This window comes from Meriones unguiculatus, chromosome 7, assembly GCF_030254825.1.
Source record: "Meriones unguiculatus strain TT.TT164.6M chromosome 7, Bangor_MerUng_6.1, whole genome shotgun sequence".
NCBI lineage: Eukaryota > Metazoa > Chordata > Mammalia > Rodentia > Muridae > Meriones > Meriones unguiculatus.
This window is the reverse complement of record NC_083355.1, coordinates 109,883,390-109,911,327: the sequence shown is the minus strand read 5'-3', so window position 1 is coordinate 109,911,327 and position 27,938 is coordinate 109,883,390. Positions and strand designations below refer to the sequence as shown.

At 51.4% G+C, this 27,938-nt stretch overlaps 1 protein-coding gene across 2 annotated transcripts in view; it reads left to right on the top strand.

Annotated features, from left to right (window-relative positions):
* The first annotated feature begins 964 nt into the window (after positions 1-964).
* Syne3 (spectrin repeat containing nuclear envelope family member 3) overlaps positions 965-27,938 on the top strand; it is an 81,747-nt gene continuing 54,773 nt past the window's right edge. For both annotated transcript variants that reach the window (XM_021647011.2, XM_060388122.1), the window contains exon 1: positions 965-1,071. The gene's annotated coding sequence lies outside the window, so the exon portion shown is untranslated. The remainder of the gene's footprint in view (positions 1,072-27,938) is intronic.

The following is a 27,938-nucleotide window of genomic DNA, read 5'->3' as shown; positions in this document are numbered from 1 at the left end:
AACAAAAATAAAGAGGGGAACACTTTGGCTGGCCTTGGGTCTGTATTGGAGACCCTCAGTTGTCATCTATTACGAAGACTGGTCAAGCCTGAGTCTTGAAGATGGAGGCTCGAGCGGTACTAGTTTTTCAAGTTGTGATCTCCATAACAGCAGGGCGCTCCATCCAGAAGGGACAGGCTCAATCAGGAGGCTGTTACTGTCTGGAAGAGATACCTCAGGGGCCCCTGAGGTGCTTTGCTTTGCTTTCATGAGGTGGAACAAGATCTGAGGGGAAGCTGTCCCGGAAGGACTAGGTGCAAAGCCTAGGAACTGGGTGTGTGTGTGTGTATGTGTGTGTGTGTGTGGAATGAGACTGGCCCTGGGCAGTTGCAAGTGCAAAGGCCCCAGAGGCAGGGAAGACGAACTTTCTGTTCAGAAGCAAGGTTGAGGGAGGAGGGCCGGAAACGGATTCACCAATGGGATAGGAAGATGCTAGGACAGCAGGGAGAGGAGATGGACATTGTTGGCTCTTAGACTTAGTGGGAAGTTCACAGTGTAGTGGCTGGTGGACTAGGGAGTGGGAAGGGATGGACCACTCTGATGAGTGTCATTTCATTCTTTTATTTGGTGCTGTTGCCTGTGTCTCTCGCTCAGACTGTGAGGGCATCACCTGCTATCCTCTGATCCCCTTCCCAAGTCTGGACAGGCGGGATAATTTCCTCCCCAGGGGCTTTCTCTGGGTGGTCACCACGACTCTCTGGAGGGGGCTGGAGGTCAGGTGAAGACCCCGGATCAGATCCGGAGACCCTCTAGACGGACATGGACACAGCATTCCCGCCCTCCCGAACCTTAGGTCTGAGATTCGTTGCGGTTGGGGTTCGTCTTCCGCCCTGGTTGGTTTTCCCATCTGCAGTGTGGCGGGGCTCCGGGCGGGTCCCTAAGGGGGCGGGGCAAGGCGGGGCGGCCGCGGTGTCCCCCGCCCCGCCCTAACCCGGCCCCGCCCCGCCCGGGAGCCGTCCGGGACGAAGGGCGCAGGAGGGACTCGCTCGGCCCAGCCGCTGGCGGCGCCGCGCTCCGTCCGCTCCGGGCAGGGTGAGTGAGGGCAGGGAGGTGGGAGGCCGCGCGGTACCGGGAGGGGTCGCGTCCGGGTCCCCAGCGTACCCCTGTCCTGGCGAGTCCCCGGGGATCGGCGCCGCGGGAAGTCTGGGGACCCGCGGAGGCGCGCGGGGGCGGCGGCCAGCGTGACAGCTGCGGGCGGGCGGGCGGAGCTTCGGTTCAAATGCAGCCGCTCCGCCCGCTGCGAAATCCCGGGCACCCCAGAATCTCGGCCCCAAGACGCCGCAGTGCCGGGGGCTGCGCGTCCCGTGGGGGCCAGCTGTCGCCCTTGGTCTCCCCGCTTCGCCTCTCGAGGCCGGCAGCCCCGCCAACGCACACATCCCCAGGGTCCCCGGAACGTCCCGTTCTGGGGACTGTGAGCTCGCCAGGGAGAGCCTGAGAGTGGGCAGCGAGGACGGGAAGCCCCACCGGGGCGCTCCGTTTCCTTCAGGCACCTGCCTCGCTGTGCAGCGTCGGGCGGGCGGCGCAGCCTCGCTGATCCCCATCCCACCTCACTCCTTAAGGGGAACTCCGACGTTGGCTTCACTTGAAGCCAGCGCCTGAGCCCGTTCCCTGGGCGGGTGTCTCACACAGCCTGGCCGGCCCCTGTTTTCAAAACTGAAGAGTGGTGAATTTAGTCCAAGGGTGGTAACATTTAATCTCTTTGGCTCTGGGACGCTCTCCCAGTGTCTTGTTTCTGTAGGGGTGACTTCTCTCTATATGCTTCTCCGGGTGGTTTTATTGCCAAGGGCGGGTGGCACACCCCATCCCTCATGGGTGGGCAAAAGCGACTTCCAGACGGGGCACTATGTCCTGCAGCCTAGTTGGACAGCCGCTTTCATCTACCCAGAAGAGAAGAAACAAACTGAGAAAGAAAGCGGGAGTGACTTTGCTCTGGGCGGCACCAGTCAGGATCCCCGCTGCACAGGAACCTGGCTCTATAAAAGTATTTTCTTAGCCTTGCCTCTTGCTGGGAGGGTGGGGGATTGGTGGGGAGGAGGTGGGGGGCCAAGAGCTCACAGGGGTCGGGACTGGGAGGTAGGAAGGTGTATCAGTGCCAGCAGGCTCCTTTTCTGGGTTTCCTGTGAACTGTGCCCCAGAGAGAGACACTCTAGCGCACGTGGGCGCGCACATTCCCCAGGCCTGCTGACAGTTAGAGCTGAAGCGAGCTGCTCCCCGGGAGTCAGAGAGGCCCTTCCTGGGGGTGGCTGTGTAGGAATGTGCCAGGAGGCCTTATTTCTGGAGTCACGGAGGGAGGGATGAGAACCCAGGATCATTGGTCCCCTCGGTCCTGCAAAAACCTCAGGGTGTGGCAGAGCTGTCCTGTCTCCGTTGGAACAACTGTCCATTCTCCTGGGAGCTTTGCGTGCTTTGGAGTGACTATGGCTCCAGCCCTGCCTGTGCGGCCCCTTTGCCTGTGGTTGCCGGGGGATCCTGGTGTGGCCACTCTTGGAGACATGACTGGACAGGGAGAACATTGCCCCCAGAGGACTCTGGAGTCTGTAAGCCTCCTATGTCAGTTTGCTGTAAGTGGTGTGGATGTAGCAAAAATGAGTGGTTTGTGTTTTGGGGTATGGATGGGGGCTTGATCAGGACATCTGGGATCTGTTCTGCCTGGATTTCCCCAACTCTGTCCTACAGTCTGTGCTCTGGGTCACATGAAGGCTTGTCCTTGACTCTGGAAAGGAGGGAGATCGCAGAGAGCCTATGGAGGCATTCAGCTGTGTCTGTGGAGTTCTCAGATTAGCGTGTCCTGTGGCAGGAGGCAGGGATGCCACGGCTGGCATCCTGCAGGTGAGGGGACTGATGCTGCCATCCATGGCCTGTGTGGCCGATCCAGGATTTGAACTCCTGACCTTTGAGTCAGTGCTGTCCATTAATCCACACATCCTGTCTTGGGACAATCCAAGGGCAATGTCATGTGTTAGTCACTGGAAAAAACTTCTGATCAGGAGGATCAAAGTCAGTTTCAAGCCACTGATTAAAGAAAGGACAACATGGATTGTGAACATCTTCTCCCTTGTAACATCAGTAAGTTTTTGGCACCAAGACAGGATCCAGGAAGAGCAGATAGAAGTAACGGACATGCTGCTTCCCAACCTTAGGGCTCTTGGCTTTGGACTTGGTGACCATGCCTGAGACTATGTGGCTAGGAAACAGATGTGGGCAGGTCTCCAGGTTTCATCTTCCTCTCTGATGTGATGCCACTCTTTCCCAGGATGTCTGAAAACATATGGCAGGGCCATGCTCCCCAGAGCACAGAAGAGCAGGGCAGACTGAGGCAGCAGTTGCAGCCCAGACTGTAGAAGCCTAGCGTCTCCTAAGTCTGGCAGGGAGCAGCTGCGGAAACTCAAAAGCTCAAAACACCAAGATAATGGTGAGCTGAATGAACAACATGCACCCAAGAAGTGTGGGGATAGACTGACTACCTTAATGGGAAGTCACGTGACTCCGTGGTGTGGCAGGGAACAGGACTAGAAGAATGTTGGCAGTTAGGAAAGAAATTGCTTTTCAGTCATTTGCTGGGCATTTGAATCCATCCTAATTTGTACAGTATTTGTGGAGAGTTTATTTCACACATTAAGTCTTTTTTGAGAGAAAAGGGGGGAAGGCCTCTTGTAGACTAGGGTGCCCTAGAATAAATAGCTGAGGAGGACCTCGAACTCTCGATCCCCTTGTCTCTCTCTCCCTTCCCTGTGCTAGGCTTCCAGGCACGTGTGACTACACCTGGCTTGTGTGCTGCTTGAGATCAAAGCCAGGGCTCCGTACATGATATGCAAGCATTCCACCACCTGGCTACATTCTTAGGCCAAGTTTGTTATTTTGAGACAGTCTTGATATGTGAACCAAGCAGGCCTTGAACTCATGATCCTCCTGCTTCAGCTCTAGAGTGCTGGGGCTATAGACATGCCTAGCCATGTAGGGTTTAATCGGGTGTATAAAAAGAAAAAAGGTTAAGGGGATGTTACTGTGAAACCAGGGTGGATGTTTGGGGGGGTAACTGTTGAGGGGTGAGCCCATTCCCTTCTCAGTAGAACCCATTCTTTCCTTTCTCTTCAGCCCCTGAACCATCTCTGTATTCTTAAAATATTTTCATATTCCATCATTATAAATAGGAGATATACCCTACATTATATCAAGTCTTGCATAGTATAAGTAAAGTCGAAAGATAATAATGAGCCTGCTCAGAGTCTTTTAGAAAATTATTCATTGGACTCAGATGTTCTTCTGGCTGGAAAAAAAAAAAAGAAAAAAAAAAAAAAAAAACAACACAAGCCCCGCTGTGTGACACATGAGTTCCTTTTATCGAAGAGACACAATCCCCCTCTTCATTCCTTCTACAAGACCTGACAATGGCAAAGCTGGGAATCTCAAAGTAAAAAGAAATGTCTTAAAGCTCCGGCCTAATGATTTACACTTCCACATAATAAACTTCTGACATTTTTGAGCTGGGAGGGACCTCAGGTCACCTGGTTCGGTTTGCTGGTTTAACGACCCAGAGAAGCGCCCTAGCCAAGGTCAGCATAGGACACATATGTACACAGGAGGACAGTTCACAATGGCTGGCCACACCTGTGCATGACTCTCATAGGGACAGCACCCGTCACACCAGCCCGACGCCCTGGGATCTCAGCCTCCTCCTGGGGGGGGGGAGGGGGAGGGAGGAGAGGCACAGGTGTCACATCTGAGATGACACTGATTTGACTGTTTTCATTTTTAAGAAGTCGGGAGTGTGCAAGATGACTCATGAACAGAAACATCACCAAAGGCGGTGCACGAGCTTGGCTTGGAGTCTTGTTTTCCTGGCCCTCTAAGGCAGCTGATCTTTCTCATCCTGCTTGACAATTCATCCCAGACTTGCATAGTGCCCTGGGTATGGTCAGTATCCATATGCTGTTGGGGGAGACAGGTTCACAGATGTGGGGTGCTTTCCTCCAAATCCGCTGTAGGCCATGGGAGGGCAGGAGAACCTGCAGCGAGAACTGAAAAAACAGTTCTTTCATCTTTCGTGTGCTGGGCTGTGAACACATTGTTTTTACTCCGGAGAAGCAGAAAGTCTGGCCAGCCTGGCAGGCCACAGGGAAATGGCCTTGTGGAAAACAGATGGGCGGGGTCCTTGCAGCTGTCAGGTTGCAGGAGTCTCTGAGCTGACAGCCCAGCCTGGCCACACCATGCTATGCACAGAACGTGCTGTCTGCAGGACAGAGGTGGGGTGCACCAGCGGCCTGCCTGGGTTTGTCCTGGTGTATCTGGCACACCCTCAGATTCCTAGAGACCTTGTCTGTTCCCGTCAGAGGGTGTTCTTCCGGCCTGCCCTCTGGAGAGGTACCTTGAGCCTAAGATATTCTTAGTGCCCTTGTGTTTTGAACACAGGAGGACAAGTGTGACACCATCGTGGTGATTGTTAAGGTTCTGGATTTTGGAGCATTTCTGATTTTCAGATTAGGGATGTTCAACTTGTGCTTATAAGTGACAGTTGCAGTAGAGTTAGAAAATTCCAGAATTCTGGATAGCCTTGTCTGACTCTATAATATAGGGAAACTGAGTCTCCACTGTGTGTGTGTGTGTGTGTGTGTGTGTGTGTAGCATCCAGAGATCAACCTGGAGAGTTTCTTAGGAGCTGGATGTCTTGATTTTTGAGGCTGGCTATCTCACTGACCTGAGACTCGACTGATGTGGTTAGACTGGCTGGCCAAGGAGCCTCAGTGTTCCTTCTGTCTCTACCTCCTCCTCAGGGGTCCTCCTGTCGGCTGCCACCAAGCACTGGGGTTACAAATGTACCACCACCACCACCAACACACACACACACACACACACACACACACACACACACACCTTTTTTGAAAATGTTGGTTCCAGGGATGAAATTCAGGTCCTCATGCTCGCAAGGCAAGCGATTTACCAACTGAGCCAACTCCCCAGGCTGGCTGGCTCAAGTCTTCTGGTACCTCAGGGTCAGGAATAGACCTCCTGACTCCCGCCCAATGCTCCATCTCACACAGTTACCTTCCCTAGTGCTCCATGCCATTGTTGATGGTAGTGTAACATGGCCTCGTGCAGATGGGAAGGCTGGTTGACTGGGTTAGGCCTAGCCGTCATCACCACGCTGGGAGTGGTGGGACTCCAGTTAAGCCTCAGGTTTCATGTGAGATCTGAAATGGCTGAGCCCCTCCCAAGAAACATTTACTAGAGTAATACCACAGGCTGACTCACTGAGGCACTCTTTCTCCCATGGTGGGAGGAGCTGACATTTGACCTTCACCAGTCTTAATCACCTCCTCTTTAAGATGGGAGGCCCCACCACTTAGATGTCTGTGAAGTTTGCTCACTTGGAAGTTTCACAGTAGGTTTTTGGGGACCTAAGATCGTCCCCCTGCAATCTGCCCATCCACCCAGAAAGGGACCAATTTCTCAGGCTTCTCTCCCTTTCCCAAAGTGTTAGACCTGTCCTCCTTCCTGCTTTTGGGTCCCACAAAGCCTCACATTCATTCTGAATTTCCTCCTCTCTCTACCTGTGACAACCAGTTACTTCTGCCAATCGCCTCCCCCTTCCACCCCCCCCCTCCGCCACTCCTCCCACAGCAGGTTCACAGCACCTCCCTGAGGACTCCACCATGGGATTCCGATTTCCCTTTTCTGTTTCTTGTGTGCTTTGCTACTGATTCTTAATTACTGGTTTCCAGAACCCCAGCCTGGTTCCCTGCCTGCCTGTTGCCCATTCATCTTCACAGCTCACCGGCAGCTCAGAGAGAGGTAGTTATAATTATGACTTAGACAAAAGGCTTTCCAGCCTAAAGAAAACCTGACAGATGCTAGGGGGACAGGTGCTGCGGGCTGTGGAATGAAGTGGGCGGGGCAGACCCCACTGTTTCCAGGATGTTCAGAACCTCAGTGAGCTCTGGAGGGAAGGCCCAAGACAAGCTGTGACACTGTGACACCTGGCCTTATCTCTCATGACCCTTGTCAGAGGTCTGTTTGTTCCAGGAGCTCTAAGGGCCAGCCCCGGAGCCTTGAGAATGAGTTGGCCTTGGTAGTAGAGTGAGGCCAAATCTTCTCCTTTGCTGGGACACCCCGCCCCCACCCCAGCCTTCCCATTTTGATCTCAGCTCAGGCGCCCAGTCCCTGAGAGGTCTTTCAGCCCACACAGTAGCACCTTTCAGCATTCGCCAGGAAGGTCCATTCTTATCTCTGGGCTACTGTTAACTCGGCACTTACAACTGCCTGAAATGCGAGCCCTGGGCCTGCAGCCCTGCCGATTGTCTATTCTCTCTCCAAAAACTTAAGCAACACAGAAATCAAATGGCTTTGCTGCTCAGTACGTAGTTCTCATCTGCCATCTCCAGGGTGGGTTCCAGGAACCTGAAGATGCTGGATGAGCCATGACAGAACACCCACCTGTGGGAAAGCAACTGAGGAAGGAGCGATTTTCTTGGCTTGGGGGTAGAGGGTACCATCTGTTATTGGCAGGGAAGACACGGCATATCGTCTTGCTTTCTCCCTTTTGCCTTTTACTTCAGCCTGGACCCCAGCCCATGACTGTTCCTGCCTCTCTTCATATTGGTCTTCCCTCCTCAGGTAAACCTTTCTGTGAACACCTTTCTAGCCACACCCAGAGGTTGGTTTCCGTGGTGACTCTATAGTCAAGTGGACAGTGAAGACCAGCTCTCATAGACACCAGATGGATGGCACACAGACCTTTATATAAAACAGTTCCATAATATACATGCCACACACATCTTTTCTTTTCAGTGTGCTTCTATTTGTTCTTAGACAGGGTCTCTTTGTATACTCCAAGCCAGTTTGGAACTTGAAATTCTCCTGTCTCAGCCTTCAAGTGCTTAGAAGAACAGGCAAGCACCACTACACACACCTACCCTGTAGCTCAGGCTGACCTGGAGCTCGCTGTGATCCTCCTTCCCCAGCCTCCCAAGGGCTGGGATTATAGCACCATCCCTAAAACCATTTCTAGAGACCAGTATTGTGACTGTATTCTCTAACTCTCCTTCTCATCCCGCAGCAACTCAAAGAGGTCTGCTGACATCACCCCTGCTTGACAAAGTTAAATAACTCGCCCTTGTCACATTCAGGTGCCAGTGGAGTTAGAAGTTGAATTCAGATGCTCGGATCCAGGGATCACAGTCTGATTGTGAAAATGGAGAGTAAACCCACCTTGACTCCAGCCTTCCAGTCAGGCAGCTCTCCTCTGTAGCTCCAGGGCTGCCCCTGTGCCAAGCCAGTCTTCAGAGGATATCCTTCCCCCAAGACCATGCATGGGCCCAGGAATGCCCACGGGTCCTCCAGAGCCAGGGCCCCACGCTGGGGCACCCTCACTGTTCCCTCCCCTTTTCTCCCCAGAACTCCATTTGCATCCTGTTGGTTAGCTACTGAGACTTGCTGACCACAGGCTGGAGGTTTGCAGGCAGCACGTGAGCCAGCTGGGGTTGCCAGGTGAAACCAGGTGGTTTTGTCGGTGGTTCACCCAGCACTGGGCAGCCAGCCTGATTGTGTAATTTGCTCACTTGTCTATTTATGGGCTTCAAACTCAACTTTGCTTGGAAGTGGTTTTAAGGAATGGCTTTTTTTTTTAAAGGTTCTTTCTGGAGGCTTTTCTTATTTATGCTTCTTTCCTCTGGGTAAAAACCACCCAGATGCCAGGCTGGCTACTCCTGGGTGAGGTCTTGCCTTCAGTGAGGAGGGCTGAGGATGGCCCTCTGAGTTCTTCTGTTTGTCACCCACAGGAAGCAGTGGAGCTTGTCATGAAGCTCCTAGCAGGAGCTGGCAGTGGTCTGGAAGCCAGAGAGACACGTGTTTGTGGCTGGGATCTGGGCTCTTCCGCCCTGTAACCCACATACCCTGGACTCCTGCATTCCTTCAATGCACTTGACCTTGACTGAGCCAGAATGGGTAGCAAGATGCCAGGGACACATTCCCTGCTCTGTGGGAACAGTTTGGTGTGTAAGAAGGGTGCTCTAAACATCAGCCACCCCAGCTGGTGATAGCCTGGAGGGAGGGAAACTCAGAGGGCTGGGAGGGGAACCAGGAAAGACTTTGTTCATGGCCTGGAAAGCCCTTAAACACACACACACACACACACACACACACACACACACACACACACACACACGCACACACACACACATACATACATACACACACCTTCAGTGTGCATCCGTATATATTATAACGTTCGAGGGAGGTCAAAGGAAACTCTCTAGAGACTGTTCTCTCCTTCCACCATCTGGGTCTTGGAGAACGGAGGTCATCAGGCTTGGAGGCAAATGTCATCTGGCTGATGGTTAAGCCCTTTTCATTTCACCCAAGAGCAGTCTTGCTGGGCCTCAATTCCCTCTTCTGGAAAGAGTAGAGAGGGAGGAGCTCCTTTTATGATTTTTCTGGGTCTGTGGTGACCCCTCTTCCCAAAAGAAGTCAGGAGTCATCAGGCTGTTTGGTTATCCCACGGAGGAAATTATTTCTTACATCATCTCTCTTCCTATGCAAAGGTCAGTTCTACTATTTAGTCAGTTTCTTTTTCCTCCTGGGCCTGAGGTACAGTCTGACAGACTAGGAGGAAACCCTGGTTCTCTCTATATCTTGACTGTCTCACAGCCTTCTTGTGCAGGGATAACTCATCTATCCAAGGGGCTGGCCACACCTTCCCTGAACCCTGAGCATCTATCCTCTCAGGGCACTCCTCCCCTATTTCCTGAGTGCTCCCAAGCCAGGAGGAAAGACAGCAGGAAGCTGAGCCCTCTGCCCCCTCCACCCACCTCGCCTGCAGGGAGTTGAGATGGCACAGCTGCTATGATCATGCCCTCAGCTCAGGTGACAGGATGCAGGCTTCATACCTTAATTATGGTTGTCCTTTTCTCTTATTGGATTAGCCTGGGTGTGTCGAGTATCAAGGTCTCCAGCACCATGGGACCTGCTGTCTGATTTCCAGCCTTGATGCCCCTGGTTCTCAGTGTAGAACTCAGAACAGGGAAGAGCTCCAAGCCAAGGACGATGCAGGGCTGACAAGAGACAACTGGGTATCATAAGCTCAGGGCACCAGATTTGTGGATAAGAGATGACCTTGAGCTTCTGATCCTCCTGCCTCCAGAGCGATGGGATTACCGGCATGTGCCACAGGCACAGTTGGTATAGGCAGCCCTGGGAATTGAGCCCAGGGCTCTGTGTGCCCTATGCAGACACGCTGCATGCTGTGCTGTATCCCTGACCCTTTCTGGCTCTTTGAACAATAGTGATTACGGGAGGTTTTCATGGCCACTTCATTGCTAATGGACCGGTAGAATTAGAACTGTCTGGAAGTGAGGCCATTTTCTTTGAACACTGCCAGGCAATGCTGATGGGTGGGGGATAGTTTGAGAGGCCTGGGTTGGCCTGAGACAGCCTGGGTCACTTCAGGGTGGCACTAATTTGTCCTTGTTCTACTCCTCCTCTCACTGTCAACAAGCAGGCTTCAGTGCAAATTAGAGACACCACTCTAGATGTACTCAAATGCGTGTCTTTCCAGCCCGCTGATTTCTTAGGATGTGTCATGAGACGTGCCCTTGAGCCTGCTTCCGTACTTGCAGCAAAGATAAAAAGTTTCCGAAGATAAAAAAGTTTCATTCAGGAGTGAATGAAGGAACAGCCCACACTTCTGTGGTGGCTCCAGTCATTTGTTTGAGACGCACTTGCAGGGCCTCTGCCAACCCTGTATCATGCTGAGAGGCCGAGAGTGCACATGTCCAGGCATGCCGCTGTGTGCACAGTGGCTGAACGGGGGGGCCGATGTCCTGAAGGGGTCTTCCCCTCAGAGGCTGGTAACACAGGACATTCCAGGGAGCTAGGATACATGGCATGGCTAAGGGTGTACAAAGGGGGTTCCCAGGCATCTTTGAGTCAGCTGTTGGGGCTGGTGTGGAGAATCCTCTCAGCGCTATGTGTTTGCCTTTTCCCAAGAGCATTCTGAAATCTTCTTTCTGGTCCTCAGAATCTTTTCCTGGAGTCTCCATTGTCCTGTGAATTTGGTGACTATATTACAGGACTTTAGGGTCCCCAGGTGCCCAGTACCTCACTCGAACAGGGGCAGACTGTTCATTCAGGAACCCTGAGTCCCAAGGCAGGATGGAAGTGGCCTTGCTGGTTCCCAGGACTGGATATGGTTCACACCTGCAGTCCCTGTACTTAGGAAGGCTGAGACAGGAGTATTGCTGTGAATTCCAGTCCGGCCACAGCAGTCTGAAGTCTTCCATGCTGTGTCTGCTGACTGACTGGGAGCCTGGGGTTAGGTAACTCATTTGTTCATTTACTCAGCAAATACCCAGCGCTTTGTGAACAAGGCCCTTGCTGGGCCCTGGGGGAGATTACATCCGATTGATCTGGGAGCTTGCTGACGGGATTAATTTAATCAGCATCTTTATCCCGGAGTGGGAACTCTCATAACTCCTTCCTGCTATGCCCGGCTCACATTCCTGGAGGACCAGCACTGTCAAGGCCCCCCCAGCTAGAGGTGGGTCAAGACCCAGGGCATCACTCCATATAAAGTTCCAGGTCAGAGGCCTACTGACAGATATTTGAGGAGGATTATGCTTTTCTGGGTTTCTTCTGGACAGGTGAGGAAGGTTTCAGAAGGTTCCAGATTCTGGAGTAGCCATTTGGAAGAATGGAGTCCCTCAGGTGTTGTGAAGCAAATACTGGAGATAAGCCTCGGACTGGTTTTAACCTTGGTGTTTTCTATTTGAAAATTCGGCATCTAATTTCACTTTAGATTATAGTGATAATTATTCATTTTTATGAGGTCATTTTGTTTTTAAGTCTTGCTATGTAGCCCTGGCCTGATAATTGCTTTATAACCCAGGCTGGTCTTGAACTTGTGGCGATTATCCAGCCTTAGCGTCCCAAGTGCTGGGACCTCAGGCATGTGCACCATGCTCTGCATGGCTTTCCTTGGTGTGTGTGGAGGTGGGTGTATCCTCATGGATGCTGTTGCCTCAGTTTACTGCTCAGTGTTACCGTTACCCTGAATGTCAAGGATGGGCTGAGAGGAGGCCTTAGGAGAGGAAACCCAGGCACCAGAGGCCATGACTGATTGGAAGCAGCTGACTATGGCAGCAGGACGAACTGAGCCAGGGTCTTTTGCATCCAGTGTAAAGATGGGGAGACACCCAAGCATTGGTCCCTGGTGAAAGCATCTTCCCTGTGGTCCCGAGGAGAAGCTGCTTGGTCCCTGGCTGCCTCTGAGGGCACACATCCAGGCTACAGGACACTATGAGAAAGGAGGGTGGGGGAGGACCTTGGGAGGGGTCATGGAAGTAGGTGGTCAGATGTCCTCAGTTTGCTCCAGACAGAATACTTACCTGAGCTCAGTGTGGAAAAAGTGCCTACCAAACCAGGACCAGTCATCACTCCAGATCATTGCTGCCACACTGATGGTGGACATTACCCCAGGTCAGGCCTGATGATCTGACTGGGGACGGATGAGAGGAGGTATGGCCTCTCCCTTGGGCCTCTGTGCTCTAGAAGTCTTGAAAGCCCTGCCCCTCTGTCTGCTGGGAAGGTGGAAGCTTCATTGTCCTACGGCCAACCCTGCCTGTAGTAATTACGAGCCCTGTGAATGTGTGGGCTAGAGGGTCATCCTTATTGCCTCTTTGTTGTAGACTTTGAGGCTAATTCATGCTTTGCATGGCTATCCCTTTCTCTCTTGTGAGTCTTTCCTCTAGCTACCTCCACAATCTTCCCTTGTCTGCCCTGCTAGGGGTGGAGGGCAGAGTTTTTATCCCACAGAGTCCCTTCTGCACTGACCCTGGCTCATCCTCTCTCTGGGGCTGCTTTGTTTAAGGTGCTCTAGGTGCTTTAGGATCTCACAGTGGGAGGTCCCCAATATGGTGCGGGGCATCTGGATTGGCAGGCAGTGGGAAGAGAGAGAGAGGCACTGGGCTTGGCTTAAGCATCAGAAACCCCAAAGCCCACCCACAGTGACACACTTCCTCCAACAAGGCTGCTTGTCCTAATCCCTAGGAGTTAGTTAGGCACTCCCTTATGAGCCCATGGGACCATTTTCTTTTAACCCACCACAGAAATTAAGCCCTCACACTTGTGTGGCAAGTACTTTAATGACTTAGCTATCTCCCCAGCCCTAAGTGTGTTTCCAACCTTTGGACATTACACTTTGGTGATGTCATCAACGAATGTTTTTGGCAATATTCATAGCCCCTGGGATGTGTGTGACCTGGTAGCTCAGGAGATAAGCAAGTAAACAGAAACGTAATACTAAGTGCTACCTGCCCCAAAACGATGAGCTGGCTCAGCAGAGAAAGGTGTTCGCTTTAACAGCCTGACCATACGTGAGTTCTCAGGAACCCAGGTAAGGGTGGAGACTGCTGACTCCACAGAGTTGTCCTCTGACCTTTACACATGTACTGTGGCACACACCCCTCCCCCACCATACACACATGTGTGCTCAGACACACATATACACACAATAAATAGTAAGTAAATAAGTACATACAGACATACAAGTAATCAGACCTGGAACCTTGTCAGGTGAAGGGGGAGCACAAGAAGCACAGGCCCAGATATAAGGATTCCTCCTCTGCGACATTCTCCCACAACATGGTGGCAGTTTTACTCTTCATGTGTCCAGTAGGGACCATGGCATTTGCCTTTTATGCAAAGCCTGTGGCCCATCAGTTTCTTCTAGGAAGTCAGTTAAAGCCAACGTTGTCTGAGAGGAGGGAGGAGACGGTTTAGAAACCTAGGTGGGATTGTGTGCACAGTGTGTGTGTGTGTGTGTGTGTGTGCCCCACACCCCAGGGTGGGTAAAGATCAGGGCTTACAATCTGATCATCCTTTTCCACCAGCTAGGTGGGTGCCCTCAGCTGCTCCAGGGAGAGAACCCTCCAGCTCCCTCTAGCTGAGAGAGCGCAGGAGCTAGGTCAGCTCTCAGCTCTTCACACAACAGCCAGCACTGTTCTCTTCCTTGGGTCTGACTGGAAGTTCAGCCAACACAAGCCTCCACAGAGGGAGGAGGAAGAAGGGGAGCAGTCTGCCTCCACTGGAGGCTGGTGCAGTCAGCACTTGGGAAACAAACTGCTCCCTAGGATCCTGGGGGAAGGGAAGCTCACACGGCTACTATCTAGGGGTTTAAAATAGTCACCATTGCGCTGTGTCAAGGTGACACCCATGGGGATGTGTGAGCAGTTCATTGGAGTTTTTGTCACCCAACTTGTAGCAAGATCTGCAGAGTGCCAGAGACCATCTCCTGGGAGCCTTCCTTTCTCCACAGGCAAAGAGTCATGGCTGGCAGGCTGTGGGGATTATAATTAGACTGTACCTGCTTGGGGCCAGGCAGTGGTAGCACACACCTTTGATCCCAGCACTGGGGAGGCAGAGGCAGGCGTTTCTCTGTGAGTTCGAGGCGAGCCTGGTCTACAAAGCGAGTCTTAGACAGCCAGGACTGTTACACAGAGAAACTCTGTCTTGAAAAACAAACAAACAAACATACATACATACATACATACAAGAATGTACCTGCTCTTCCTAAATCTTGGAGAAATCAGGCTGACCACCTTCTGTGTAAAGCCAAGGCACGTGCTTAGGATGGATTCTCTCTACCCAACTTTTGTGGCCCAACATGAAGGGGATGCCTGGTTTGGGGAGAGTAACTGGCTCCCCAGGAGACTCAGGCCTGCTCCTCCTCAAGTGGCTGTGGGAAGGACAAGCAGGCAGAATGACCTGCTGTGTGACCCCGCATAGGTTACTTGAGCACTCTGCACCTATGGTGGATTTCTTATCTGCTTAAAGAGTAGGAGGATTCAAGGAGCTTCTGCTGTGCCCTTGGTAGACTTCCTGGAAGCAGTGATATCAGGCTATGGCGACTAGGGAGGCAGGAGAAAAGGAGGGGCCCATAGGAGCAGAGGCAAGCTAGGGTGAGCCTGGGAGCTACATGATGCTTCTGCTACAAGCAGCCATGTTGGAAGGCAGGCCATGGGAAGTGAGTGAGAATCGCAGAGGAAGGAGAGTGGCTTTGCTGAGCATCCTGCGGCTGGGCTGTTGGAAGACTCCACATTAGACACCGCTAGTTCCTCAGAAGACTCTCGTCCCTCTGGCTCACACACCCTGGAAGGTTCTCTAAGAATCTAGAAGTACCCTACTGTGTGGTCCTCCCACCCCCACCAGGAGCCTTTCAGGTCCTCCCCTTATCCTCCCACAGCCTGGCTCCTTTAGCAAATCAATTAAACCCAACAGCTCTGGGCTGTTTCATAGGACCTGAGAACTGGTGCAGAGATTTTCCTCAGATCGAAAGTGAAGCCACCACCTTACACATTAGGAAATCCAGGAGCACAGAGGTTAATACCCTGAGGTCTGGCTAGCCAGTAGATGAGGAAGCCAGATTTAGTTGTCACTCTGAGGGCTTGGAAGCCTATCTGGTTTCTAGATCGCAGACAGCGAATGTTGCACTGGGTTTTCTTGACACTGAAAGTCTAGGGAACTCAGAACTCACTCCCTTAGTTACCTTAAAGGCCTACCTTCCTTTCCTTCCTTCCATCCCTCCTTCCTTCCTGCTTGCCTGCCTTTCCTTTCCTCCTTCCTGCCTCCCTCCCTCCCTTCGTTCCTTTCTTTTTGTTTTGTAGCCTAGCCTAGCTGTCCTTGAACTTACTCTGTAGACCAGACTGGCCTCAAACTCTGACATCCTCCTGCCTCTGTCTCCTCAGGGCTGGGATTAAAGGTGTGTGCTGCTGCCACCACTGCTGCCAAAGGATTTTCAAACGAAAAATAGGGGGCTGGGGAGGTGACTGAGCCTACTGGTCTTACTGAGTACTTGAGTTCCTGCTCTCAGCATGCATGTAGGAGGCTCAGGGTGGTCTGTAATTCTCGCTTCAGGGGATCTGATGCTCTTTTCTGGTCTTTCTAAGCCCTTGCACCCACATACACATGCCCAGACACATACATATGCCCCCCCCCCCACATCTGCACATAATCTAAAAATTAAATCAAAATACCACCTTGGTCCCATCACTTTAGGGACATTTGTTTGTTACCGTTATTCTTATTTGAGAAGAGGTGCCATACAGCCAGGCTGGCCTTGGCATCATCGTATGGCTGAGGATGACCCTTGTGCTGGCCATTCAGGCTTGTACCACCAGCAACTAGATTACCCTCGGGATCTGTGCTGAGGATTACTTTGCACTGTTTTCCACATTTGTCTCCATCTCCTTTTTTTTCTGACACAACTGAGATGGGCACAGTGCCACTGGCAAATGGTGGCCCACTGGCCAGATGACACCCGCTCTTGTCAGTCAGATGTTGGAACATAGCCAGCTTCTTCAAGGGTCATCTCAGCTGCTTCACAGGCACAGGGCAGGTTTGAGTAGCAGTGAGAGACACCGTGTGGCCACATAGCCGACCCTTTCCAGGAAAGCTTGCTGGCTGGCCGCTGGCACAGGACCACAGTAGACAGCCTGCTCCTTCTCTTCAGCCCTGGACCAATATTAGTCATCACATTTCTCACGGCAAATGGCCCAGAATTTTCCACGGGATTGAATGCTGCTCATTTTCCTTCGCCGTTTTCTTTTTGTTGGACTGCTCTAATGCAACCTCTGCTTTTCCTTCTCAGCGGGGCAGTCATTTGGTGAATGTATTATTTAACAAACACTTATGCAGCGCCTACTGTGTGCCCTTAGGGCATGGGTTTATTAAGCACTTTAGCAATACCAATCCTCAGGTCAGCAGTCAGCAGGTCACAGGGCTGATTTGGGAGTTGGAGGCGTGACACCCATGGGCTGATGATGGCTTGTTAAAGTCAGGCTTGAGTCCAGGCAGGCTGTGTCTGCTCTCCTGCTCAGACCAGCTGTGAGGAGGTGTCCTGGGGAAGTCGGCCATGTGCAGCGCAAATCCTGTGTACAGTAGTTGAGGCTGTGACTCACAGGCGTTTGTCCTGCTCCACCCAGCAGCCCACATCATCCAGATTTAGCTCTCTTCTAATCTTTGATAGCCAGGCTGCTTGGCCCAAGTGCCCACAAATAGTGTTTTGTTGAGTAAAATGGCTTCATGCGATACAGAAGGTCAGACCCGGCAATGCGTAGGGGGTCTATGGTGGCTTATCCCTGAAGAGCTATGCTTCCCAATCTGAGAGCCCTGGGGCTCAGCGGTGGTTGAGCAAATGATAAATCCACCCATCATCCAGCAGTACTGAGAAATCAGAATACAGCGAACATGACTGTCCAGGAATCAGAAAAACCTAGGAGAGCTCGAGGCATCTTCTCTATAGAACATTCTGGGCCTTTTACAGTAATAGGTAATAGCAAGGATCACTGTGGCAAGCTTGTAAGTTTTCCCTGGGTCAAAAGCCTTAGGAAGGCTCAGGAGAATTTCAGACATTCTCCCTGGGAGAGAAACACATGCCAAAATGCTACGTATAGTGACCGCTATGCATGGCACCTGGTGGCTCTTCCAGGAGCCCAGCAATGATCCATTTTGGAAAGTGGCATTCGTGAGCACTTCCAAAGGACACTTGAACGTTGGTGGTGGGTCCCTGGAGGTTGTATCTCAGATTTGGGGAAGTGAAACACAGGTGTGGAGAGTACTCAGTACGGAAGCCATTTTTCCAGTGGAGGGGTCAGCTGAGGGCAGGGCTGCGCTGTTGGGTAGGCGCAAGCCTGCTTGCTCATCTCTGATCTCTTGCCCACCAGCCTTGAGTGGGTGTTGAGATGTCATCTGTCATCAGGTGACTCTGGCGTCTCCCAGGCTCAGGAGAAAAGAGGTGCTGACCATGGTATTTGTGGGAAGACGAGGGGCACAGCACCCACATAACTGGGAGTATATGGTGTCGTCAAGGCCCTCACATGTGGGATGAGAAGGGCCGAGCTGAGCTGAGCGTGACGTAGCTGTCCATCCTATGTCTAATGCCCCTATAGACTCATTGGCAGCCTTGCACTTTGGGGATATTTGAGGAAGGTTCACCAGGCCCTTGGGCTCTAAACCCGAGCCATGCATGCTTATCCCCACACCATAGATGAACATTCACACAGAGGGATAGCCTGATGGGGCTAAGATGCCACCTTGTCTATCTCTGCAGTCTTCTGGGTGTGAGGGGAAGTCCTGTTCTGACTCAAAAAGGAAGCCCCCCTCTATTGCCCGTGACTAACTTCCTCATTTGGGTTACCGGTTCGCTGCTTGGCACCGTTGCTGGCAACAGACACACTCGGGCTGGTTTCCAAGTCAAGAATCTTAGTGGCCCTCTGATCTGGGAAGGAGAGCTGGTCTCTCTGAGCCTCAGTTTCTCCAGCTGGAGGGTGGAGAGTTTCTCAGCCCTGGTAGTCAGCTTGTCGGTGCAGTTACGTATGGCCACTGCTAGGCGGGCCCCATGGGAGGGATCTTGCTCTTGTAACTGGAATTGTTAACATTTTACTCAAACTACAGGATCCTCCACTGGCATACACAAATGACCTTGACAGTGCAACTGTGGGTCACTGATGACCGTGAAGTTGGGAGATGAGTTGCCTTTCAGTAGCACTGGCTGTGGAGAATGTCAGGGTGTTTTTCTTTTGTACAGTTGTTAGTTAGTTGTTGTTGTTGTGGTGTTGGTGCTACAGCATACATGTGGAGTTCAGAGGACAACTGAGACTTGCTTCTCTCTTTTCACTATGTGGGTTCTGGGGATCACACTCAGGGGGTTAGTTTTGGTGGCAAGTACCTTTACCTGCTGAGCCATCTTTCTGTTTGTTTTGTTTTGGTTTTTGAAACAAAGTCTTTCTGTGTAGACCAGGCTGGCCCCAAACGCATGGGAATACACATGCTCTCGATCCTGAGTCCTGGGATTAAAGGTGTGTGCCTCCGCACCCAGATCTGGTAAGCCATAGGGGCCTATGGTTTTTAATATTCTCTGAGGTAAAGTCTCTTGTAGACCAGGCTGGTTTGTTGTATAGCAGAGGATTACCTTGAATGCCTGATTCTTCTGCCTCTAACCTCTCAAGTGTGTTTTGAATTCTTATGCCTCAGCCTTTGATCACTCTGAGTTAGGGTTTGTGTCTGGTACGAGGGAGGGCTCCGGCTTCCTGCCATTGCCTGTAATGTCCAACATGTTTTGTTGAAAGCATCCTTCCTCCAGTGAATGCTCTTGGTACCCTTGATGGAAATTAAGAATCTGTCTATATGAGGGTAACTATTTCTTTATCTGCAGGTCCTAGTGAAGAAATAGAACACCCCTCACCTCAGAGAGGCCCGTTTCTTTTAAGCCAAGTTGAATCCTGGCCATAGCTCTACCAATATGTCGCTCTGTGGCCCTGTCAAGTTAGATGCGTGTCTCACACCCATGCTCCCAGCTCTCTGGGAAGCTAAGCAGGACTCTGTCCAGTCTGAGGTCAGTCTTGGCTAAGGAGATGTCATTTCAAAGCAAGATCCCAGGTGACCCTGTTGGCTAAACCTCCTCATTTGAAACGCAGCCTGGCTGGAGACGATTTCTAAGAATGGGGCTCTGTGACACGTAGAACCTGAGGAATTTGCCCAGAACCTTCCTCTTCTTGGCTCTTTAGAGGGCCCTATTGTGTCTTGAAAACCTACCTTGCAGCCAGATACAGAGAACCACAGTCAGATCTGGGGTGGTCCCAGGCTGGCCCTGTAAGAGCCAGGCTTGTTCTTCTGAGAATGTCAGTGAGCGTTCACTGGGTAAACAGCAACAGGCATGCTCCTCTGTGCTACTGGGGCAGGGGGGGAGGTTGTGCACTGAGCAGGGACACACAGATTGATTAGTGGTCCAGGGACAAGTAGAGAGGCATCCTGGCTGGTCCTGTGCATTGACGTCTGCAAGTTCTGGAGAGGATGGCAACACAGATTCTACTAGCAGGGTCACTCAACAAACCTTGAACCAAAGCTGGAGGGTGGGCAAACGGAACCAGGGAGCAAGACAGCCCACCATGCAGTAGGCTCCTGGGAAGCAGTTCTCTTACCTGCTTCCCAGAAGCCCCTGCCATTTTATTTGTCTGTGAGTTGGTCAACTTGCCAACCTACTGACCACAACTGGATGCTGAGCGTGTGGCCGTGGGAAACTCCTGGAGCCAAACTGCTCCAGCCTCGATCCCGGCTGGCCAGGCACCTGAGTATGTTATTTAACATCTCTGCACCTCCTTTCCTTATTCATAATGTAGAACTAATTATAGCATCGTGCTCATGAGGATTTGCCCCTAGAGCAGGGCGAGTGCTATAGACGATGGTTGGAGTTGTGGCGTGGAACAATGTAGCATTCAATGAAGCATTTTAAGGCCACTCTGCAGCTGGTTTTCCAGCCCAGGGCTGGGACGCCTTGTAACAAAGTTGTAGCATGATAATGTGGCACAATTAACCTTTAGAAGGTTAGAACAGAAGATGTTAATGATAGTGTCTCATACTTGGGGCTGCGAACATTTTCGGTATTTCCAGTGGGTCTTAGAAATAAGTCCTGAAGGAATCAAAGTGCCCCTTCCCCTAGCAGCAACCTTCCCACTTAAGAGTTCACTCATCTGGAAGGGCCTGGAAGCCAGGTGGTAACCATTGGTCCTGTTTTAGCAATAAAGAGCTCATTGGTGGAGAAGCCTGTACTGGGACCCTGTGTCCCACCTGTAGCCTCCAGAAAGCTCTTATGTGGGAATGAACAGAACATTGTCCAAAATCCATTCCTGCCTCTGGGGCTGGCCTTTCTCAGACTTCTTGAGCTGGTTCAAAGTGTCAATCATGGAATGAAATAAGGAGAGACCACACCTGAGGGCCTGCTAAGCTCCGGCAGGGGGAAGATTCCTGTGTACCTTGCCAGAGTGATCATCTCTCCATCACACATGTTGGAAGGACTTGCTGTTCTAGGTCTTGGGATCGGAGCAGGCCGGGGCAAGGCCTTGTGTGTGTTTACATTCTCAAGGCTCATGGGAGCACAAGCTCGGAGCTCAGGGGCCTGTGTAGTGCATTGCCAATCTTCAGTGTTGATGGTGTTTGTGGCAGCCTCAAAAACTACATGGCAGTCCAGGTCCTGTGGAGAGAGCTGCTGGAGGCCTGCAGGAGGGTGGGACAGAGCTTGAAGAGGAGCCTTTCAGAGCTCGGCTTGCCTCACACACACTGTGTGAATCTATTTGTTTTTCTGGTTTTACGCCCTCTTACCTGTTGATTCAGAGGGCCTGGTTTTGTGCACAGAGAGCCACTTACTCAAGGAGCTGACAGACAACATCCCTGGATCTGGGTCAGGTTCTCATTGGCTCCACGACTCCCCATCACTTAGCAGCTCATCCCCATGGCCTTCAGCCAGTGCCTGGCACCAGCACACTGCGGAGTGTGAAGGGTGCAGGGCCTTGGGCAGTACCTCAGGCAGTCCATGAGCTCAGAAGCCTAGGAAGGGAGTGCCGGAACATATGCATAAGAACCAGTAAGATGGGGCCGGCATAGTGGTACACGTGCCTACACGGCCAGCTACTCATGAGGATGAGCCAGATGGGTCGGTTGAGCCCGGGAGTTTGAAATCCGGGCAACATAGCAAGACTGTCTCATAAAATAAAAGGGAGTGATGCCGAGGGTGGGTGGGGGATGGAGAGAGAGCGAGAAGGAAAGATGTTCTATCTGTAGTCTCAGTGGGGGCTGTGCAGTGAGGGGGTCCTTAGTCACTGTGGCTGACAGCTCTTTGAGGAGGCACAGGTTTCATGGGAGAGACCCAGGAAGTGGCTAGCTGGCCAGGCAGGTCTAGTAGGTTCTGGGCAAGAATCCTGCCTGAGGAGACAGAGTTTCTGAGGATTGGGTCTGTGCTAGCTTGGCATGTGCTCATTTTCCCAGAACCAGATAGTATGAGCACGGGGATGCTGGGGTTGACAGGTGCCTGTGGGGACAGGATGTGACTTCCTGGATGACTCCACCTTGCTGAGCCAGGACTTCACAGGGATGGTCCCCAGGCCTTTGGATAGTTCTTCTGCAAGTACTTGGACACCTGAGTGCTGTGTTCTCAGCTGAGGTATGGGTTGGACAGCTCTGCCTTCCCAGGATTCCCTTCTCTTCATATGTGAGAATGACTCTGACTTGTCTGCTCCCCTGACCTCACTTCCCAAATGGGACTCTGTTGGTGCCTTTCCCTCAGAGTAGGTACTCAGTTCCACAGGGATGGGAGAGACAGCTTGTTGGGGGAAGAGGCAATAGGAGCTGGTGTTTAAGAGTTCTGGGAGGTCCAGGCCTGGGACACATGTTTGCCTCAGGGAGGTGACATCAGGGAGCCCTGCCTTCCTGGAGAGCAGCCAGCTCCTCAGGTGACCGTCAGTGCCTATGGGGAGACAGAACGCTACTCAGGACTATTAGTTACTCTACAGAATCCACTAGAAGCTTCCTGTAGGGGCAGCCATTAGAATCTGGAGCCTGGCTATCCTGTCCTCCTCCAAAAGGGGAGGCCAGCTTTGTGATCTAGAAAAGAAATGGCTGTGGCGATGTAGGCCAGAGTGCAAGGGAGCCAAAGTAGATTGCAATTGAGTTCCTGTTTCTGCCCTCAGCCCAAACCTCACTCAAACCAGGTAAGGCCTGGTATCCCCTCACCCCATACACATGACAGACACAGCTGTACACACAGCTGGAATAAGCCGTGTCCTCTGGGAGCCTTGGTCATCCTGAAATGTTCATTAGTAGTTAAATATGCACATCTGTGGCTGAGGTGATGTCTCATGAGAGCCAGGCAAATGCTTGTAAACCCAGCAGTGGGTATGTGGAGACAGGCCAATCCCAGGTCTCACTGGCTAGCCAGTCTGGCCTACTTGGAGAATTCCAGGCCAGTGCCTACAAAAAACACAGGTGAATAGCTCCAGAGGGACAGTGCCAAGGTTGTCTTCTGGCCTCCATGTACATTAAACATATCAACAGATACACACACTCTCTCTCTCTTCTGTCTCCCCTCCCCCCACCATATACACAAACCAAGTTCCAGGCCAGTGGAAGACACTGTTCTCAAAAACCAAGACAGATGGCTCTCAAAGGACTAAGTTTGACCTCTAGACTCTACGTTTATGAGCACACATGCCCATGTTCTCTCACACTATCCCACACACTCATGCAACTATATGATGTCTTCTCTCTCTCTGTCTGACGGCACTCTGGCTCTGTCCCACTACTGTTTCTTATGGGTATGGGTATTTTGTCCACATGCATATCTATGTATGTACTGTCCACAGAGGCCACGAGAACTGGAATTATAGAAGGTCGTGAGCCTCCATGTGGGTGCTGGGAATCTAACACAGATCATCTGGAAGAGCAGCCAGTGCTCTTAACTGCCAAGTCATCTCTCTAGCTCTCCTCCCACCATTTTAGAAACTGACCAATAAGTTCTGGCAATTTGGTTTAGTAGGATTTCCAGAGGCTTCCAAGTGGTTTGAGGGTAAGTACCTCTGGCCTAGCCTGTTGGTCTTCAGAAGTGTGTGTGTGTGTGTGTGTGTGTGTGTTTCAGTGTGAAATACAGATATTTAGCATGTCTCCCAAAAGACTAGCTGTGTTGATTGTTTGGCATTTGCCTGGGATGATGCCACATCTCAGTCAGGCCCCAATGGTCCTAACATGCGTCTCAGCACGATTTACCTACAGCAGACAGCCAGTCCCAGGCCTGCAGACCACCTCTGCCTACTCTCTGTCAGCAGCTGGCTCTGTGGCCAGGCAACTCCTAAGAGCCCCTGCGATTGGATGTACTCCTAGAGCCTGTGTTAATTGCACCCAAATCCAGAGAGCCATATTAAAGCCTTTGGAGTTGTGTCCTACACCAGGGGTGCCCACAGTGGCCTTCTTGCCTTTGAGTTGGCAATGCCAGCATTTCCCAGGAGGAATCTTCACATCCCCCAGCTTAGGCCTACGGATAGAGAGCTTGGGGAAGCTCCTTGGAGATGCTATTGTATAGTCAGCCTATCCAGCGACAGAGGTGGCCCTGAGAGCAGCCAGTTTTCACGGCTAAGGACCATTTTAGCTGTGATGTAAGGGCTGATCTCAGATCGTTTTCAGGGCGCTTTATTAAAAGCCGTTGCTGCCCTGTGTTCTCAGCAGCTGTAATTGAAGTAAGCCTTGTAACTCTCTTTCAGTGCTGGGCTTCTTGTATGATCATTGACGGTCATCTCTCAGTATCCTTGGGGAATGGGTTCTAGGACCTAGTCCTCTACCACCAGTGGGTACCAAAATTTGTCCATTCTTGATTCCCTTCTATAATACAGCCTCGTATTTCCATAGAACCTGTGGGTGTATTCACCTGTGTGCACCTAACACAAAGACAGCCAACACACTCTCTATAGTTGATACACTGTCTTTCTCAGGACATGACTAGAAAATGCCTGTAATGGTAAGCCACTGCGTTTGAGGAGAGCCTCAAACTTGTAGCGGTTCTTCTGCCTTAACCTCCTATGTGCTGGGATGGTAGGAATGTGCTAGCTGATGAATTCAAGAGTTTTATTGTGGTTTTTGTTGGTGGTGATAGAGAGGGCCTCATGTGGCCCAGACTGGCCTCAAATTTGCTTTGTAGCCGAGGATGACATTAAACTTCTGATCCTCCTGCCTCCACCTTCCAGGATTACAGGGATACATTACTATGCCCAGCTCAAGTGCAACTAAAAATGACAACAGCAATAACAACAAAAACTGAGGCCAGGGAGTGGCACACACCCTTAATTCCAGCTCTCGGGAGGCAGAGGCAGAAGGATATCCATGAGTTCAAGGCCAGCCTAGTATACATAGTGAATTCTAGGCCAACAAAGGTTAGTGAGACCGTCTCAAACAAACAAACAAACAAAAACAGATCAACGTCGTTGTCTCCATCCATGGATGTGGAAGCCGTGGACATCGAGAGCTGACTACCTAGCTGGCAGACCGAGGGGGCAGTGGTACCTCACCTCCCCCCGAAGCTTGTGTGCATTTTACTCAGTCCTTGCACCTGTTTGCTACTGTTTGCTCCAAGATGTGATAATCATTGGTATTATTCCAAACTCTAGATTTGCTACCCTAACTGGGCAGCAGGCAGGTGCCTTGTTCAATACCGATCCATACTCTCTGAGAGTCCCCCAGCCCTCCTTTTCACACTCCATTCTTAGAATCACCTTCTGTCAACACCGTGAAAGAGAATCCCCAGGACCGTTCCCCCGGCACTCAAGACAGTGATCTCTCTGCCTCATCCTCCTCCATCCTCATTAGTGCAGAGGAGGGGAACCTTGCCGAAGCACACTTGGAGAAGCTTTGGGATGAAAGCCAGCTGCAGCTCAGATCATGAGATTCCTTCTGCGTATACGAGGCTGGAGGGAAGGAGAATGGAAGAGGGAACCATGTGTGGCAGGGAAGCATTGAGTCACCGGTGAGTCACAGCCCAGGGAGCATGCCGCTTGGGACTCAGGGTCAGTTCGTGGTGGACCAGTGAGGGTGACCAGGCAGGAGCATCAGGACATAACTGCTCAGAAGGCCACTGCAGGACCTTATTTTTCCTTGGTCATGATCTCCACACTTTCTGGGGTCCTGAACAAAGTGCCAATAAGCCGGATGAGAGAGCACAGGGTGAAAGTGACCAGTGCAGTAAGTCTGAGGGGGCATGGCTGCCCCATAGAGCTTGCCCAGAACACTAGGTTCTTGACCTGAGACCCAGGTTGCTGAAAATGGTTCATGGAGGGCTGGAATCCCCAGGTCCCCACATCACTTGGCTTCTTTCAACAGGGCCCCGGCACAGGCAGGGGCTGGCAAGTTGTGTAGCACTCAGGGATACGAACAAAGGGCTTAGACTTGAGGTGTCCTGGGTTCAAGTCCATTCTGTGCTACTTGCAGAGTTCTTGCCTAGTGTCCACAAATCCCAGTTTTCTTATCTCCACAGCAAGGAGACTAGTAAGTGCCTATGTGGCTCTCTGTAGGGTAAATAAGTGAATAGTTATAAACCCTTCCTATAGACCAGTGTTCTCGATTTCCTAACACTGGAGCCTTTAATACACTTCCTCATGTTGTGGTGAGCCCCAACTATAAAATTGTTTCGTTGCTACTTTGTAATTTTAATTCTGCTACTGTGATGAATCGTAATGTAAATTTCTGTTTTCCGATGATCCCCAAGGGGTCGTGACCCACAGGCCGGGACTGTTGCTATAGAGCCAGGCACATGAAGGTTGCCCAAGAAGTGCTGGCTGCAGCTGTTATCCCGGTGAAGCTGGAATTGCCGCTTCTAGGCAGGTTCTTTGCTTCTTCTGACTTTGTTTCTCTCACTGTGGAATGGGGCTGATAATGCCGGACATGTTACTTTGAGAGTCTGACTTTGCCCCTTGCTTTATTTGAGGGGTATGGTCATGGTTTAGGCATGTCCTCAATAAGATATGCTTCAGTTCTGAGCAGGGTTGCCACGAGCCCTGGCATCACTGGAAGAGAAGCAATACTGAAGGCCATGCCAGTGCCCAGAGACTTTAGATAAGGCCAGTAGAGTAGTGTGTGTGTGTGTGTGTGTGTGTCGGTGTGTGTGTATGTATGTGTTTATGTGACAGTTTGTCTGTCCGTCTGTCTATTTTACTTTGTTTTTGGTTGCTGTGATAAAAATCATGACCAAAATGAAACTTGGGGAGAAAAGGGTTTGTTTGACTCACAGGTTATAGTACATAATGAAGGGAAGAAGTCAGGGAGGGCAGGAATTAGAGGCAGGGGCTGAAGCAGAAGTCATGGAGGGGTGCTGCTCACTGGCTTGCTCCTCATGGCTTGCTCGGCTTGCTTTCTTATGCTACCCAAGATTACCTTGCCCAGGGTGGCACAACCCATCCTGCACCAATCATTCATCTAGAAAATGTCCCACAGACTTGCCTGCAGGTCAATCGGTTGGAGCCATTTTCTCAAATGATGTTTCCTTTTCCCAGATGACCCCAGCTCATGTCAAGTTGACAAAAAACAAAAAAACAAAACAAAACAATAAAACAACAACAACAAAAACCTAACCAGCACAGGAGAATTGAGGCTAGGGGTTCAGCACCTTACCAGTGTCACTACAGAGACAAATAGCCCCACTCCCCAGCTTGAAAGAAGGGAAGGAGAGGAGGGAAGTCTAAGTGACACTGGGAGATAGGAGTTGGAGTGCAAGCTGGCAGGAGGCCATGTTAGGCGGTTTTGTCAATGCCAAGAACCTTGCCCTTCCTGCAAGACTGGTCCCTTGACACCAAACCGTGGCTCAGCCATTTGCTCTGGGAGCTAGAATCAGGGTAAAGGGAGCCTTCAAATGGACAGTGTGCTTGGTCTGGCCCAATCCCCTCCTACCTGCCTCTCCCCATCCCATCCGTGCCTATAGTCATTGTCTTAGTTGGGGTTGCTATTGCTGCAATAAAACACCATGGCTGAAAGCGAGTGGGGAAGGAAAGGGCTTGCTTTGGCTTACACTTCCACACCGTAGCCCATCATTGAAGGAAGCCAAAACACGAACTCAAACGGGGCAGGGTCCTGGGGGCAGGAACTGATGCAGAGGCCATAGAGGGGTGCTGCTTACTGGCTCGCTCAGCATGGCTTGTTTAGCCTGCTTTCTTATAGAACCCAAGACCATCAGCTCAAGGATGGCTCCATGCACAATGGGCTTCATCCACCCCCATCATCTCTAATTAAGCAAATGCCTTATAGCTGGATCTTCCCTACTTTCAACTGATGTTCCCTCCTTTCAGATAACTCTAGCTGTGTCAAGTTGTCATAAAACTACCCAGCACTGTGATGGAGGACCAACTCCAAAAGGCTGAACTGCCTAGGGTTCCAAGCACTGACCACAAGAAGACTGGAGTTTGCTCCCGTAGCCTCCCTGCTGGGTGAGGCCTCCAGTAGTTATGGTGTCTTCTTTGGGCTCCAGTACCTGCCACCTCCAACCCAGGTCTGGTGATGTCAACATCCCCTTTTCTCTGCAGCCTTAGTGGGATTTCTGGGTGCCCTGT